Consider the following 18,004-nt stretch of genomic DNA (forward strand, 5'->3'; position numbering starts at 1 on the left):
CTTCAGTCCAAGGAACCCAATGCAGCACCAAAATAGCATTCACACACTCACACATAGTCAGTTCTTGCTGGATTTCTGCCATCATAATGTGAAAGGACCATCAATGTCCACGAGAACTGCAGGAGCTGAATCCAGCCCAAGAGTAAGAAGCGGGCACTTGTAAACTCTGTGCCAATCTTGGTTTTTCCAGTGACCTATGAAATACAGGTGATGAGGCTTCTCTTCCAACAAAGCTAAAAAGTCTGTGCTGGCTTATTCATAAAGCTGAAGTAATTAAGCAGTAATTCCACTGATATTTCAGCTGCTACTTTTCCTGTAAAACCTGCTGAGAAATATAACATACCCCAGAATGAAAAAACCCCAAACCCGACAGTGAAAATGTGCTTCTTTAAAGTTGCACTCTTCACTTAAAAGAAAACTCTTGGAGAGTATAAAACTAATTCTAAGTACTATCACAAGTATAAGAGAAGAGTAAACTTGTTATCTCACTGTTATAGTTTTCAATAAAGATTTATTAGCAATCAGTTCCAAATGACAGCAGTTTGAAATCTTCCAATGCTGAACTTAGGAAGAGGAAACATAAAATCTGTTTGATTCCAAGGGAATGAAGATATTTTTAAACAAAACCACAGGTGCAAAATACCCTGCATAGTCACAAATTGAATCTTTCTGAAATGAAATAATAATAAAAAGGCATGTATAAAACAAAATAATCTAAATAGAGGTGTTACCTCTCAAAATATCACCAAGGATTTTGCTATTAAGGCACTAGAAAAGGGTTCAGTATGATTTCAGACAGCTGGTTTGGAAAAGCAAAAGGAAATTTATTTTTAACTCCTCCCATTACTGTCTCTTTCCCAAATGGTTTGATCTTAGTGAAATGGTTGGAGTTGTCCTCCTAAATCATATGCTGGGGGCAATGTCATAAGGTCAAATGAGAATCCTCATGGGAAAAAATCTTTCTTCCCCTCAAGTTCCTCTGTGCAGCACACAGACCCACCTGGTACCTCAGCTCTGCTGCAGCACTTAGGGGAAAGAGTGGGGTGTGCTTTCAGATGGCAGAATAGCAAAGATTCAGCACAAGCCATCAGAGTGGGGTGTGCTTTCAGATGCAGAATAGCAAAGATTCAGCACAAGCCATCAGAATTCCCCTTACAGAGCCACTGCTGGAGCAGAGAGGACAGACAGACGAGCAGCACTGCCCTCCTCTGAAAAGGAAGCAGTCAAGGAAAAGGCAGAGAACAAACAGGCAGCTTGCTTTCGAATGCTCTTTTTCATTCTGCAAGTGGATTTTTAAAACAGAAAGAGAATTAAAGGTACTCCCTTTTACATGCTACTAGGTTACAAAATAAAGGATTCTGAAGTTGTGAAGGTCCTGATTTTTCCTCGCAGACTTGCCATCCCTGGCTGTGCTGCACAAGCAGGTCTGATGCAATCCCTCTTGGAAATAGCAATTCCCTGCTGAAATGATCTGTGCTCTGAGGCCATGGGCACAGCACAATCCCCTCAGGGACCCCATCCTGACCTTGCCATGGCTCTGAGGGGAGCCTGTGTCTTCTCTCCAAATACTCACCACAGCAGTAGTGGGAAGACCCTGTGCAACAAGTTTCACTTGAGAGAGCTGATTTCTTTCCTTTTTATTTTTTTCCTTTTTTAAATGGATCTCCTGTTCAGCTCAGCCTGTCAAGATGGAGCCTTTGCTTAGTGGAGGATTTGCCTCAACTGATCAATGGCAGCTTCCTCAGGAGGAAAACCACCATCACAACACCAGCTCCTCGAGGAGAAGGCCTCACGCCTGTCATGGCCTCACTGGGTGTCCCTAGGGCTCCTGCAGCCCCTCCACAGGCCTCTGACACAATTCGGAAGAGCGGCCTTCCTCAAAGATACTCTTCAGAGTTTCCCAAAGGACCCCCTCACACCTTCCAGAGGGTTCTGCTGTCCCTGCAGTGAGACAGCCCCGAGGAGCTGTGGCAGGAGGCTCACAGACACCTGTGCTGGCCTGCAGGGTGCCCCCACCGTGGACAGTAACACAGAACTCTGGAAAACCCTCCCTGGAAATTAACTTACCAAGATTCACCAAAACACACTGGTTTTCTGGATGTTAACAACACTCCTGCCTGCCCATGTGTGATGCTGATGATGAAGAATGTCTCTGTGAGGAATTGAGGGAAGTGTCTCTGTGAGGAATTGAGGGAAGTGTCTCTGTGAGGAATTGAGGGAAGTGCTTGGACTGACGGTTTTTCTCCATGGTGGTGCTTCCTCTGGCCCCAGACCCAAGGAGATCTGTTGTTCCCCCTGTCAGAGGGTTTACACTCAGGGCTGCTTTCGTTAGTAGTTACACCTGAAATGTGTCTTGAAGGGCTGACAGAGAAACAAAAACCCCAACCCTACCTCTACGAAACCCAACCCTTCTACAGTCCCAAGATGTTTAATATTCCCAAGGAGAATTGATTTTGTTTGGAATGATTGCTAGACCCGTCTGTTTAAGTAGCTAATTCTGTTGCAATGACTGAGAAGTAGGTGCCATTAAAAGAGCTTTTTTGGAAGTGCTGACTATTCACTACTCCACTGGCAGGCAGCAACTTCTGAAGAGAGAATCGCCCCATTTATCTTTCTTCCTTCAAGACAAAGGGAAGCCATTTTGGCAAGGAGGAGACCAAGGGGTATTTGGGGCAGCCAATGTATTGCTGTATATTTGAATGCCATTGCTTTTTATAGCCATGCAGATGTGAAAACTGCCAGCAAATTTTTTGTCAGCACTGCTGTGATTATTCTGTGATTTCAGTGCAAGTCGCAGCAACTCCTTACATTTCCTCCAAGCTCAGAGAAGCACGTCTCTGCAGAGAGGAATTCAGGATATGGTATTCAAGCTGCTGCTTTATTTGTCAGCCTAATCTCACAATCCAGATGCTTAAAGCAATGTGGCTGTTGGTTCTTTCCCTTGAAATAGCAGTCTTGCATCCCCCTTCCACTGCTGCTCCAGCCACAGGGCTGGCAGGTATTCCACTGATGGCCATACCTGCTGTGCTGTCAGCCTTGCTTTCAATAACAATGATTTCTAACCTTTCCAAGTTAAAAAGCTTGACCTTATGGTTCAGCACAGGCTTTGCTATTGAATTAGCCCAGAGAGAGAGAGAGAGCCACCAAGTCCCTACATGTAGCTGAAAAGTATTTTATTTATCTTTCATTTCAAAACTTCCTTTCACCAAGTAAAAAACTAGATAAGTAATTTGACCAATAGCCAGCTTCCAATATTACAGTCTTGTCTGCAAATAGATTGAGGGCTACAGTCATAAATTACTTACTTTTAATGTCACTGCAGAGTAAATGTTGCTGCTGGCTAAATTCAAGATGCGCTTCTTGATTATTAAAAAGGATTTTTGGTACTGAATTTTGGCAGACTGGTAATATAGTACAGACATATCGAGACAACCCTATGTTCACTTCCTTAAAACAGCATTTATCTTGCTTTTCCATACCTTGAGCATTCTTGAAAAAGCTTTTCTAACACATCTTAGGCTTCTCTGTATTTTTTTAACAACAGCTTTCTTTTCCTTTCCTCAGCTGAACAACACTGACAGCTGGCAGCTGCTGTGACTAGGATTCAGAAATCCTAACTTTGGCTATAGGTGTCTAATTTAAACTGCTTTTCAGAGCTCCCTATTTAGTCCCTTCCTAACTTAGATAAAGACTAATATCTTTAGAGGACAGGTCACACATTCCTTAAAGAATTGGATTGATGATGGTCTGGCTGTGGCCATTTTTCTACTGGGAATGTAAATGACAATTAGACTAAATATAGACAACAGAAGTGACATATAAACCAAGTCTCCACTTTAACATAAAATCCTTGATTATATATTTCAACCTGCTGTTTTTGAATTGCCTGTCCTAAAACTAAGGACTACCTCACATGAACCTAGCATGAACTTGTGGGATTCACATTCTCTGAACAGAGAGAGACAATTATCTCTCTCAGGCTTTTTCCTGGAGAAGGGCAGAGGGAAAACAGTTCTTATCTCATGTGCTGCTCCTGTTGTTTTGTGAACATGTGGAATGTGTTGGAAGATTATTTACCTGAAGGAATGTGGTAATAGGATTCTGGTGTGAGTGTTTTGTTTTCTTTACCAATCTTTGCAAGCTGAGTCTGGATGGTTGGTCAGGAGACAGTCACAAGATTTTGCTCCGTTGAGTTCTTGTTCAGTTTCAGTTTAGATGTAGTGTAATATAGTATAGAATAATAGAATAATAAAGTAATTAATTAGCCTGCTGATATCATGGAGTCCCCCTCATCATCCCTCCTGCCAATGGGGAGAAATTTCCCTGATATGAGCTAAGCTGCACAAGTGCTCCTTCCTTTACCTAAAGGCTTCACCCATTTCCCATGCTGTATAGCTTTGGGTTCACTAGGCGGTACTGGATAAAATACCCACTTCTGGTGAAGAAGAGCTCATGAGAAGGCTTGCAGTGATTCCTCCGCATCCCCCTGAGGAGTCTGTATGCACATGTGGGTATCAGTCACAGTCACAGTCTCTGAGAAGAACTGAATATCCAATGGCCTTTGGATTTGTATTGCTCTCAGGTATATGGGATTATTTGGCCATACTTTATGAAGCATGGAGGAGTTCATTATTTCTTCTGGTCTCAAGTCCTAGGAAACTCTATTGAATAAAGAAATAGGATCTGACATGCCATAGACCTGCACAACTAATTTTTCCCATATCCATCTATTTGGACCATTGTTTGTCTGGTTCTCTTTGTTATAGTAAGTTCAGATATAAATAACTTGTTATAAAAGTCTTTACAGAGAAAAGGAAGTGAATAAGTTATCAACTACCTATAAATATACTAAAAAATGTGGAATTATAATAAAGACCCATCTTAGTAAGAACATGCCATTTTAAAATGTGGTAGTCTTAATGATAGCTAATTTATCAATGAGAGAAATGCAAAGGTTTAATTTTCTTTTGGAAAACATTTTGATGTGGAATTTATCAAAATTCCTCCAGCAGGTCAAATGAAATAAGGGAGCATTAAATTCAGATTGCAGTCTCAGAACTGTGATGGCAATGTGTTACATCTTGCATCATTTGCAAAATCTCAATGCAGTTAGCAACTCAGAAAACTGTGATCAGTTCCATTTTCACTGCTGAAGAATGTATCACTACAGTGATGGTAATTTGCTGTAGAATAAAGTATAGAGACAAAAAGTGTTATGTCTCTATTCCCGCTGGTGCACTATATATATATATATTTTTATATATATATATACACTCATTGTTATGAAGAGAAATACATATTACTGTGCACTACACCTTTTTCCCTTTTGTTTTATGTCCTTTTCTAGACAGTGGAAGAGGATGAAGATTATCAGCCAATAAAAACTGTAGCAAACACCAGGCAAAGAGATAGAGGAGTTTGACATACAGCCAGCATCCCAAGGTCAAGCTCCTGCGACATGGATTGCTGTAGGGAAGCACAGAGTAAGAAAATAAGTATGAACATCCAGCTGCCTCAAATAAGAATAGATATAAAGCTCTCCTATCTGCCTTGTGTGCTGATCTGGAATTTAAGTTGCCTTAATTGCTATTAGTCTTCATTTTACTGTTGCAATAACACACTAGAGAAATGGGAGATATTATGACACATTTTCTGTCAAACCTAGTCATGAACTGAGCAGTACACTGGGAGAAAATGATTGAGGAAACTGTTGAAGTGGAATAAAGCTTTTAGTACCATGCAAGAGGGCTGCAACTTCTCCAGTTACCAGATGAGCAATGAAAGCAGGAAGCTAGATTGTAAAACAAAATTCTGGCAGAGGAAAACTAAGTACTAGAAGCTTCCTGTGGTGTCATAGATCTATATTGCTGATAGTGGCAGGGATTTATTGACACAGAGATGATTCAGATCGAGACTCACCAGAGTATTTAATCCATAGAAGGAACTTCTCATGTGTCTGGTTATCTTTTGTAGTATCTTCTTTGAGGACATGAACTCATATCTACTTATGTAGGTTATTCATTAAGTCATGAATTGCTAATTAGATCATAACTTAAAAAGGAGATAGGAGGTGTTAGAGCAAAACAAAAGGCCAGCATATTTAGTAGGTCACAGGATTATGACAGTATTTATGATCCATGAAGGTGCAATCACAAACCATGAAAATACCTGAAGGCCATTTGATCCACACAGTTCCCTTCTTAGCTAAGGTTCATCCACCCTTCTCCCTAACACTAAGCAGTGCTCAGCTGAAAAAAGAATCCGTAATTCGGAAATGTGCCTTTCAGAACACTAATCATAGAAAAGAGTTTTGAATTAATGTCATATTGTAATGAAAAGAAAAATCAATTGACTCAGCCCCAAAATGTTCCATTTAAAACCTGTCACATCATAGCAGTCTTCTTCTCCAGACACCTAACAGGTATGGGGGCTGCACCTCAAGCACAGAAATTAGTGGGAGTATTCTGTAATGCTGGCTTTGCAAAAGTCAGGATCCTGTGTTTTGTGTGCTTCATGCTCTTGAACATAGCAACGATGTTTTCTTAACTCTACAATTTTCCCTTGTGCAAATGGCTGTTTGCGTGTCTGTTTTTGTGTGTGAGTGTAGACAATTAATAACTTGACAGGAATTTCAGTGCCTTAGTAGCACTAGAAGTTGTCATATTTTCCTTTTAATGGTGTCCAAAACAATTATCTGTTAAAAATAAACTGCATGGTAGCACAATGGGAAGCAGAATTTAGCAGGCGGAAGATCAAAAGGAATTAAGTTCCAGAACTCTAGCCTATGTGCTTGTAAAAATTGATTTGACTTAATAAGTTTAATGCAAAAGGGAATTGCATAGTGTGCACTGCTTTCCTGTTGATTTTTAAAAAGTGTGGGATCACATCTCCCCTGCTGATGTCCATTAACCATGCCATTGAATATGTGAATATAAACTGGGTGCTCCACTTTTTTGTTTTTTGAACTCTTACTCAGTATTTTATACCTAAGTACACTAACTGGATTCACACACAAAAAACCTGCTAACACCTACTACTTCCCACCCATGAAATGATCACTTCTATTTCCCATACTGATATTAAAAAAGCAAAAACCTTGATTAAAATTTTTTTTTTAATTAATTCTTTCTTTCAACAAAGCATGGAGGTGGTGTATCACGAGGAGGTAAAGGTAGTCATTAAAAGTATTCATTTATACTAGATGATGTTATTTTGTGAGTTTGGGAGTTGTTTTTAATTCCTGCTGAAAATTACCTTGATTTGTATCAAATATTCCCATTGAACAGTGTAAATAATTAACCTATTTAAACTTAATTAAAGGTACTTAGAAGCAAGTAGTTTATATTTACATTAGGACTTGCAATCAACCTCTAAAATTTTCTTTATCTTTTCTTTATCTAAAATGCTTTGTAACCTTTGGATGTGACTACAATTTTTATCTATCATTAAAAAAGCATTAAACCTTGATGCATTGTTACACTCCTTACCTCCTCAGCTGAGCACTGTCCTCTTCCCTTGCTGTTGGCAGAATGTACAAAGTGGAACAACCATTTTTCCCTCAAAATCATTTTGCCTTTATGAGAATGTTTGTGCACAATACCTGTTTGGCCAATCAGCAACAGCCTTGTTTGAAAAATAGGAAAAGCCAGACTGTAATATTTCATACAGAGAGAAGTTAAATTCAAATAGAGAGTATTGAGAATCTACCTAGATTTAAGTAGGAAACCAGACTTAAGCTCCTATTTATGTGATGTTTTTTAAATGCTGATAAGTGCCCAAAAAAGTTAGGTATTAGATCATACTAACAAACCCAGACCCCATTCAGATGCTTTTGAGTATTTTGCTCCACTAAAAAAGTCCATCTAAAGAAAGTGTGCTGATGGCATATATTTCCTTCTGTGCACAAGTTCATTAGCATCAGCTACTTATTATAATAATTTACAGGAAACTGCCATCAACTTCCTTGCCATGACCATGAGTAAGTTCTTCCTGTGTGGGGCCTTGTACAAACAAAATGTTTTTGCAGTTCTGAACCAAAGTTCAGGAATGCTAATGATTCTGAAAGCTGTCACAAAACCTGCTCCTTGGAGTTTCTCACCTGAAGTGCCCCATTTCTGGTTCTTTGCCTGTGAAGAGTGACTTTAGGACCAGAGCTTAAACCTTTCTGCCTCTAAAAGGAAACTACTGAGGAACAGTATCACCCAAGGGGTGAATTCTGCTCTGGTATGGCAGTTGTTCAAGTCAGCAGTCCTGTAAACTGCAGCAATCAAAATTATTGTTCCATGAAAAATGGATATAACATGTAGGCTTTGCTGGGGAAAGAGACCAGTATTCTTTCCTTGTTGTTCTGCTGTCATTCTCCCAGCTTTGCACCTGTGGTCTGGTACTGGTCTTTCCCATTTCTCTCTCTGTTTTTTCCCCAGAAGCAACTTACTATTAGAGTCACCACATGCAACATGCCACAAGCTAAAGCTTTGTTCATGTGAGCCTATCTTTGGTGCCACACTTCCAATAGCAAAACTATTTGATTGCTAGAAATATCACAAGATCCATTTTTCAACTGATCATATGTCACTGCCCTTTCCTATCGTACAGCATATAAAAGTATTAAAATGTAAATATAACATGTATGTATATACATGTAAACAAACACATAGAAGAAATCTTTCAATTCAGCTTCTTATCCCAGCTTATTTAGAAGCAGTTTACATCTACACCTCTAATAACGTCAAGGATTTTCCCTGCAGCAGAGCAAGTGTACTTCTCATTTATGCCCTGGGCTAGGACTGGGCACAGACAGCCTACACAGAAATGCAAAGGGTCAGTTTAGTTAGGCATAGCTAACAGCACACAGTCCAGTTTGCATCTAGAACCTTCTTGTCCTTAATTACATGAAGAGCATCTGTCACATACCCGTTGAAGGCTGCGATTTGTACAAGATTTGTCACTCACAGGAAAGCTCTTGCCTAGCAGAAGCAGCATTTGTGAACACATTCTGTTACAGGCAGCAATGGTCAGCCCAGTGTGGAACCCTGCAGACTGTGGTTCAGAAATATTATGTCACATACTCAAGCATGCTCTGAAGTAACACTGGAAAGGGAATCAGTGAAAACACATTTTTGCTATCATATTATTCTATTATCTCACTTCAGCGGTAGGTTCTTTCTCCTTTTCTGTCTTACATCATTGTGAGAAGAAAGCGGCTCCCAGTTTACGAGGAAAATAAAATCCATAAACATGCAAAGTGAGACAAAGTAATTTTAAAATACTTTCACTTTTATTACTAAGAGACAAAACTCCTAGGCTGCTGTTAGCTGAATGCTAACAGCTTTTTAATTTATTTCCAAAGAAGCACCAATTCCCAGTGTTTTCTAAAGGTTATCAAGAACTCTGCAAGTAATTAAAATCTCACTAAATATATTTTAGTAAAACTGAAAATGCTAACATATAAACAGAGTTACTAAATTATGCAACCACCTTCTACTCGTAGTACTGACAGTACAGATGAGCCACATTTTATCATATACCCAAACAGAAGATCTGTTTGCTACATTTCAGCCAGCCATGGGGAACTTACCTTTCATTGTGGTGAGAGATGATATAATGAATCCAGATTCCAACAGAAACTCAAGAAAACAGCACAGAAGCAATCCATAATTATTTTCCAAGGAAATAATTTGCTGAGATGGTGAAGATGTGATACCAGACAAAGCATGAGACATCACCTTTTTAAAAGTCTTCATTACGAAAAGCCTTGATCCCACCTGAATTAAAGATCAACAGTTATGTGAAAGGGATCTCCTTATGGGCATTTGAATGTTTTGTTTGCTTTGAACTAGAAAACGCATGACCCACCTGGTTCTGAGATGAAAGTTATGGTAAGACTAAGAAGAATATGAACTAATAATTTTTGCCCATTGCCGGCTTTTAAATGTTATTTCAGAACTTTTCTTAAATCCTTGCTCCTAGAGGTGATGAGACCTGTGAGTGGGCTTCCCCCAACTGCTTCAGGAGGGAACACACTCTCATCAGCATGGACAATCTTCCCTCTGGCCAACGCCACTGCAATGACAATAAAAAATGAATAACGAACAGAAAAGTCAGAAACATAAAAAATAAGCATTAAATTTATTTAAATAAAAATATACACATAGTGTACAATGGACATGGCTTACAGACAGCAATGAAACAAAACTGATAAACCCTGAAATATAAAAAGCATTGAATTCCTATAGTTGTGCTTTGTTTCTCTGGACACACACATGCTGCGGACTGAGGTCCTGTTAATGTTACTGATACACAGCCCTGTGTGCTCCAGAATCTAAGACAGGAACATCACAAGGAACAGTTACACAAAAGGAAAACAAGTACCAAAGTAATTTGGGATTTTAGAAGTTTTAAAGTCAGACCATTCATAAACAGAAGTGCTGAAAACTTTCAAGGCATTTTGCATGCAAGGAAGGAGTAACCAAACATCACTGCAGCGTGGTTGAATTCTCACTGCTCTGAACCTGGCATGGCCAGGGCACTCTTTTAGCACAGACTCCAACTGTAACCTTTTTTCCCAGTCAGCACAAAAATCCTGTGCCTTATGTTTCAGCTCTTTGGAATAGAGAGACGCTGGTTCACAAATGTCTTACAGTTCATTTATCCTGAAGTATTTGCTCGTATCTGAGCAAATGTAAGTTTTTAACTTGGATCGTGAGTATCATGCTGATAGTCACGGCTGTTATATTACTTATTCAGCAGATGCTATGAAAGAAAGAGAAAATAAATGTTTGAGTCCTGCAGAGTGCAAGCCAAATGCTTGGCAGCACAACAGTTGAGGTGTTGTATGGCTAAGGGAAAACCCCAGTGTTTTAAGGACTGAAGTCTGTGATTTTTTTCTCTCTAGAAAAGCCTTTGTATGATTTTTTTTTTGTAAACACGCAATATACAAGGTAAGTTTGTGTTTTCGAGAACAGCAAATTACTTTAAAGCATTTCCATTGTAAACATCTGCTTTTAAGCTGCAAGGAAGTGAAAAGCAAGATGCAAACATGCCTCATGGCACTACCTATACAGTGCACTTCTTTATAATAAAAAAGAGCATAAATATAAATATCAATAGTTTCAAGTTTACAACATAACCAACTGACACAATGTACGTATAAGACTGTTAAGTGATTACATACATTAATTCACACAAGTAATTTTGCTGCATAGTTTTCAATGCAATTCCTTTCTTTATTACACTGGTGGATGTTCAGTGCATTTCATGCTTTTTTTAAAATGGACCAAAGGATTTCTTGGAACTTGTGTTTAATCTAGAAATAAAAATAATTTTTTCCTGAAACTTCTAATAGGCATATTATAGAGTAGGCTTCAGAACAAGTGTTGCAGTTCTTTATACCAAAATTACTAATGAAGATTTAGAATATCATTACAAGTTATTCCACTGCAACTAAGTGAATTTTCATCAGGAGAGATTGATTTAGACACAAAATTGTTTGTTAATTTCCTCATTTCACTTATGTAATGGCAAAATTCAGACAGAAAAAAATTAACATTGCAAAGGGCTTCATTAAGGCTACTTCCCAGTTAATATATTGTTTCAGCTGTCCTCCTAAATTATTTTTTTTTATAACACAGACATTGCTCGGATTCCATAAAAATACATGATTAAAAATTTTTGCTTTCTAATTGCTCCATAAAAGCCAAAGTATGAACATTAATCAGAATGCATTTTAACTTCCTCAAAAGACTTAAAAAAAAAAAAGACCTGCGTGCTTAATGTCAGTCATAAACATGTATTATAAACAATCGATAATATAATGTCACTCATAGACATGTATGATAACAATATTACAATCATTTCTGGGGAAAAATACTTTAACATTCCTTTCCTTATGTTTTTAGTTATTTTAGACTAGCTCTCTATTTAGTCACTACTCTGTGGTACAAAACTCCCATGTAAGTGTGTGATGCATTGTACAAATATTGAAAGCTAGAAGCCCTTATTTCAGGATTCCTCGAAACAGATCCTGATTTGATTTCTACAAATAATATCATCTCTAAGACAAGATTTGGCTTTAGATGCCAGATGTATTTTTGAATTTTCATCTTCTAGCCCTTGAGAACTGCCCTCCTCTAAAAGCAGATTATTTTATACCTTACAAAAGTTTTAAGACAGCAGTTATGGAACAGTTTTTGTGGAGCCACCATCAAAATCACTCTGCTTATGTTATCCCTCTGCAAGACAAACAATGTAGTTTGCTCATAAAAATTAAGTAGTGCACTGAAATGCACAGTGAGCTAGAAGATAATGTGCAAGACCCCAGGGATGATTTAACTCCTCTGTCAGACACTCAAACAACCCACAGGGCTGGGAGCAGCTGCTACAAAGAGTAAATGTACTCCATGTAACACAACCATCAACCTGCAGCAAGTCCCTCTTTGTTTCTCCATAAAAGGCAAACCAGAAAACCCCAAAATTTTGAATCCATGGCCAGCTGACGGCACAGCCTTTGCCCACAGGGACCACAGTAGCCCCAGCAGGCACTGACCAAACAACAAAATCTTTGGGCCTGTTTTGCTACTGAAGCAACGAGGTTTTTCCAGGAGACTTGGAGCACTTGTGCAGGTTTTACAAAGCTCTCCAGACCTACAACAAGATGTTCCAATCCAAATATCAGTGAGAAAAATTTCAGCACTATTTAGCACAGAACTCAGGCAACTCTTCTGTAATGGCCCAAGCACGAGGCTTCACTGCAGCTGACTGATGTATTTGTGGTTTTGTCTAATTGATTAGCAAATAAGGGATTTATTTAATTTCACAAGAACATACTGTGAATGGTTGTTAAAACAAAAAGGATAGCAATCCAGTGCCATTTTTTCTTTCTCCTCATCAAATCCATGGCTTCAGAGTGAAAAACAATTTCAACGCAAAAATAACATGGTAGTGATAACAGCAATTTAGAGCCTGGGCAGGGCTAAAATGCTGAGGCAAAATCTTGAAATACTCTTTTCCTGGCAAGAAAATCTAGAATAATTTCATATTTTTAATTTGACAGAATGCCAATGGGACTCAGATAAAGAAGCCTAGGTACCTATAGCACCCAGCAAAGAGCACCATCTCCACTGAGATTTTTAGAGACAGTTTCAGAATTACTGTGCAATTGATAGTGGAACCCTGGAAAAAGTTAAAGATAGAATCTAAAATGTTAGGCTTTGTGCTTTCCCAGATCAACTGCACCTGCATAAGCAGTATGATAAATTATATAATTGTTAGATGTGATGATTGTTTAGTAATTAAATGTAATTATTATATAACCATAAGAAGAATAGTGAGAAAGTATGTTGGAAATTCAGAGAGGGACTAAATTTAGGTATACAATAGAACAATATAAGTTTAATAATTAATATGAAAGTTATGTAACAATAGAGTATAAAACATGATCATTTTGGATGTATGGTCGGAGTCAGATTTGGGTTGAATATACCCCGATTCCCAGAGCTCTTAATAAAAAGCACCGCATATAATCGCTCCTTGATTATGTGTTTTTGAACGCTAACATTTTGGCGACTCAGATGGGACCCTTGTGAGTGCTGCAGAGCGAGTTCGCAACTCGATCACGCTCCAGCCGGCACCGAGGGATTCTCAGGGAGCCCAACGTCCCCGGGAGAAAGGTAAGGTGCTTTTTACTTTGGTTTGGGTGCCTGCCAATAAGACGCAGCGAAAGCTACGCTTGGTTGGGCTAAAGGAATTCCTGTTGGTGTAAGCCTAGGCGCCGTTCCGTAAGACAATCGCGAAAGCGTTGCGGGTTCAGCATTTGTGGTATTTTTGAAATGGAGAAACTTAAAGGGATTTTGGGCAGTAACACCCCTATCCCACAAAATTCTCCTTTGGGGTGCTTATTAGCACATTGGAAACAAGGTAACTTTGGGCAAGGATTACGTAAAACTAAGTTGATTGATTATTGTAATTCATGGTGGCCAGAATATGCCTTGGAGAATGGTGAAAAATGGCCAAAATATGGTACTCTGCAATATAACACTATTTCGCAGTTAATGTCGTTTTGTAAACAAGAAGGAAAATGGGATGAAGTCCCATATGCTGATCTGTTTTTCTACTTACGGAGAAAGCCAGAATGGCAGAATGAATGTGGATTATTAATGGTTAAAACATCTGCAAAGTGTGGGGTTTGTGAGGAACGTTGTTTAGAACACTTGGCGTTAAGAGAAAGCTTGAGTAGAGAAAACTATACAGATATTGATTTACAAATAGCTCCAATAGGAACAAGAGAACCTAACCCTATCCCACCTGTTTCATCTGTCCCTATCCCACTACCTGCTCCTCACCCACCTACCCCTGAACCTGTTTCATCTAGTACACCTTTCCCTCTTTATCCTCCTCTCCCATCATCACCCGATCCCTCTTCCTCGGAAGATGAGCAAAACCTAACTGTGACAGAAAGGGGAAAGAGGTATGCGAGTGAAAAAGATAGCAATGGTAATGAATCAGTGACCCCAATAGCCCATAGAACCCGGGGTCGGGCAAAGCTTGCTCCAGTTGTGCGTAGAGATGGCATAAGGAAACAAAAACAGACTGTGATTGCCCCCTTGTGACAAAGTGTCGGAGTGGAAGGGCCAGTATTTGTAAAAGTGCCTTTTTCCCCGGCAGACTTAGTTATTTGGAAACAGTCAGCCGGAACTTATAGAGAAAATCCTGATAAAGTGGCATGTGTAGTAAAAATGGTTATGAAAACGCAAAATCCTGACTGGGATGATATACAAGTGATATTAGATACTCTGATGGATTCTACTGAAAAAGAAATGGTACTTAAGGCAGCCAAAGAGAGGGCAAGAGAAGATACTAGAAATGGGCTGGTAACAGGGAATTTAGATGTGAATTTCCCAATTGAGGATCCAAATTGGGACCCTAATTTATTGTGCGATATGAGGAGATTACGGAAATATCAAGAGTGGATCCAAATAGCAGTTCAGAATGCTGTGCCCAAAACTATAAATTGGTCCAAACTATATGAGGTTCGACAGGAAAAGAAGGAATCTCCCACTGCGTTTTTGGAGAGGCTTAAGGAGGTAGCAAGGAAATATACAGACCTCCAAATGGATACAGAGCAAGCAAAGGTTCAGCTCGCTCTCATATTCTTGGGCCAATCACAGGATGACATTCGTAGAAAATTGCAAAAATTAGAAGGGGAAGAATTAAGGAATTTGGATAAGTTACTCCAGGTCGCCTGGAAGGTATATAACAATCGGGAAAAAGAAGCTAGTAAAAGGCAGCAGCAGAATCTTTTGGCAGTAATACAGGGGAGAGGGAACCCAAATTTCAGGGGGTGTAACAGGAATGGTCGGGGTAGGAGACCAGTTACCCAGGGGTTAAGCCTGAATCAGTGTGCGTATTGTAAGCAGGAGGGGCATTGGAAGCGAAATTGCCCAAGTCTGAATAACCAGTTTGACCAGGGCAATCAGTTCCAGCAGGCTACCAAGGAGATGGTCCTGGGGGAGTATACCAGCTGACTAGACGTAGAACCTGTAGAACAAGTTAAGGAACCTGTTGTAAATATACAGTTAGGGCATAAAGAGGTCAGATTTCTAATAGATACAGGAGCTAGTTTTTCTGTATTGAATGATTTGGAAGGACAAATTGGGGACAAGGAAACGACAATAGTCGGCGCTACAGGGAAAGAGGAAAAACGGCCTTTCCTGCAACCCCTAAATTTGTGTTTTGGAAACAAGATTATAACACACGAATTTTTATATGTACCTGAGTGTCCAATTCTGCTTTTAGGGAGAGATTTGCTAGCAAAACTTGATGCGGTAATAACCTTTGAAAATGGAGAGCTTATAATGAAAATACCTGAATCAAAGATGGGACAGATATTAATGATCAAAGAAAAACCTGTCCCCTCTATCCCTAGGGAGGTAGAAGATGCAGTGATTCCCTCTGTATGGGAGACAGATATACCGGGGATTTCTAAATTGGCACAACCAGTGCATGTGGAGTTAAAAGAAGGGGCAAGGGCTGTACAAGTCAAACAATATCCCATAAAACCAGAAGCACGGCAAGGAATAGTAAAGATTATTGAGAAATTCTTGAAATACCAAATTTTAGAAGAATGTGAATCAGAATTTAATACACCAATATTTCCAGTGAAGAAGCCAAATGGTGAATATAGATTAGTGCAGGATTTGAGAGCAATAAATAAAATAACAAAGGACATTTACCCAGTGGTAACAAATCCTTATACATTGCTAACATCCGTAAAGGAGATATAAAAATGGTTTACTGTAATTGATTTAAAAGATGCCTTTTTCTGCATCCCCCTTGACTAAGAAAGTAGGAAACTGTTTGCCTTTGAGTGGGAAAACCCAGGGAACGGAAGAAAGACCCAGCTCACCTGGACACGATTACCACAAGGCTACAAGAACTCGCCCACCCTATTTGGAAACCAACTGGCAAAGGAACTGGAGATTTGGACTGAAAATGGGTAAGTACCAAGAGACCAATATTTATTGTTGCAGTATGTTGATGATATACTAATAGCTACAGAAGAAAGGGCAACCTGTATAAAGGTAACCATTGAGATTTTAAATTCACTGGGAATGGGAGGCTATAAAGTATCCAGAGGAAAGGCACAAATCACACAACAGATTGTGATTTACCTGGGATGTGAAATTTCACAAGGGCAACGAAAACTAGGTACTAATCATATCCAAGCTATTTGTGCTATTCCAGAGCCCCAGAATTTACATGAGCTGCGAGTCTTCCTCGGGATGGCAGGATGGTGTCGCTTGTGGATCATGGACTATGGACTGATTGCGAACCCCCTGTATGAAGCTCAGAAGACACAGCCATTCACCTGGGGCAAACAACAGAAAGAAGCCTTCCTAAAATTAAAGGAAGCACTGACAACTGCTCCAGCACTAGGGTTACCTGATCTGTCTAAAGATTTTCAGCTGTTTGTACATGAAAGGCTGCGCCTAGCACTAGGAGTCCTGACCCAACGTCTGGGAAGCTGGAAAAGGCCGGTAGGCTACTTTTCCAAACAACTCGACAACATAAGTGCCAGGTGGCCCCCATGTCTGCGGGCAGTCGCAGCTACTGTGATCCTGATACAAGAAGCCAGGAAACTTACTATGGGAAGGCACATAGATGTCTATGTACCACACATGGTAACCACTGTCTTAGAACAAAAAGGGGGCCATTGGCTATCTCCCAGCAGGATGATGAAATTCCAGGTAGTCCTGACTGAGCAGGATGATGTCACATTAAAAACAACTAACCTTTTGAATCCAGCTTTGTTCCTAGGTACCACAACTGAAGAAGGCCCATTAGAACACGACTGTGTAGAAGTAATAGAGTACACCTATTCAGCAAGAGAAGACCTGAAAGACGTCCCACTAGAGCAGCCGGAGTGGGAGCTGTTTACAGATGGGAGCAGCTTCATGGAAAACGGAACCAGATACACTGGATATGCGGTAACAACAGTCAATACAGTAGTGGAGGCAAAGGCATTACCACCAAATACATCTGCCCAGAAGGCAGAACTGGTTGCTTTAACCAGGGCACTAGAATTAAGTGAAGGGAAAAAGGTAAATATCTGGACTGACTCAAAATCTGCTTTTGGAGTGGTGCATGTACACGGAGCACTGTGGAAAGAAAGAGGACTGTTATCTTCTCGGGGTACGCACATTAAACATCAGGATGCAGTCCTGCAATTGATAAAGGCAGTACAAAAACCTGAACAAGTGGAAATCATACACTGCAAAGCACACCAATCAGGAAACTCCAAAATCTGTGAGGGAAATCGAAAGGCAGACTGGGCAGCCCGACAGGTTGCTCGAGAGGTACAAACAACAATGGCATTGATACCTTTGAAGCTTAATGTATCCCAATTCAATTTGCCTCCAAAACCAAAATATTCAGTAGAAGATGAGAGACTGGCACGTTTGCTAAATGCACAAAAGAATTCAGAGGGATGGTATGTAACTGCACAAGG

This window comes from Melozone crissalis, unplaced genomic scaffold (assembly GCF_028551555.1).
Source record: "Melozone crissalis strain CALT ecotype California unplaced genomic scaffold, PUWL_Pcris_2 ptg000033l_1, whole genome shotgun sequence".
NCBI lineage: Eukaryota > Metazoa > Chordata > Aves > Passeriformes > Passerellidae > Melozone > Melozone crissalis.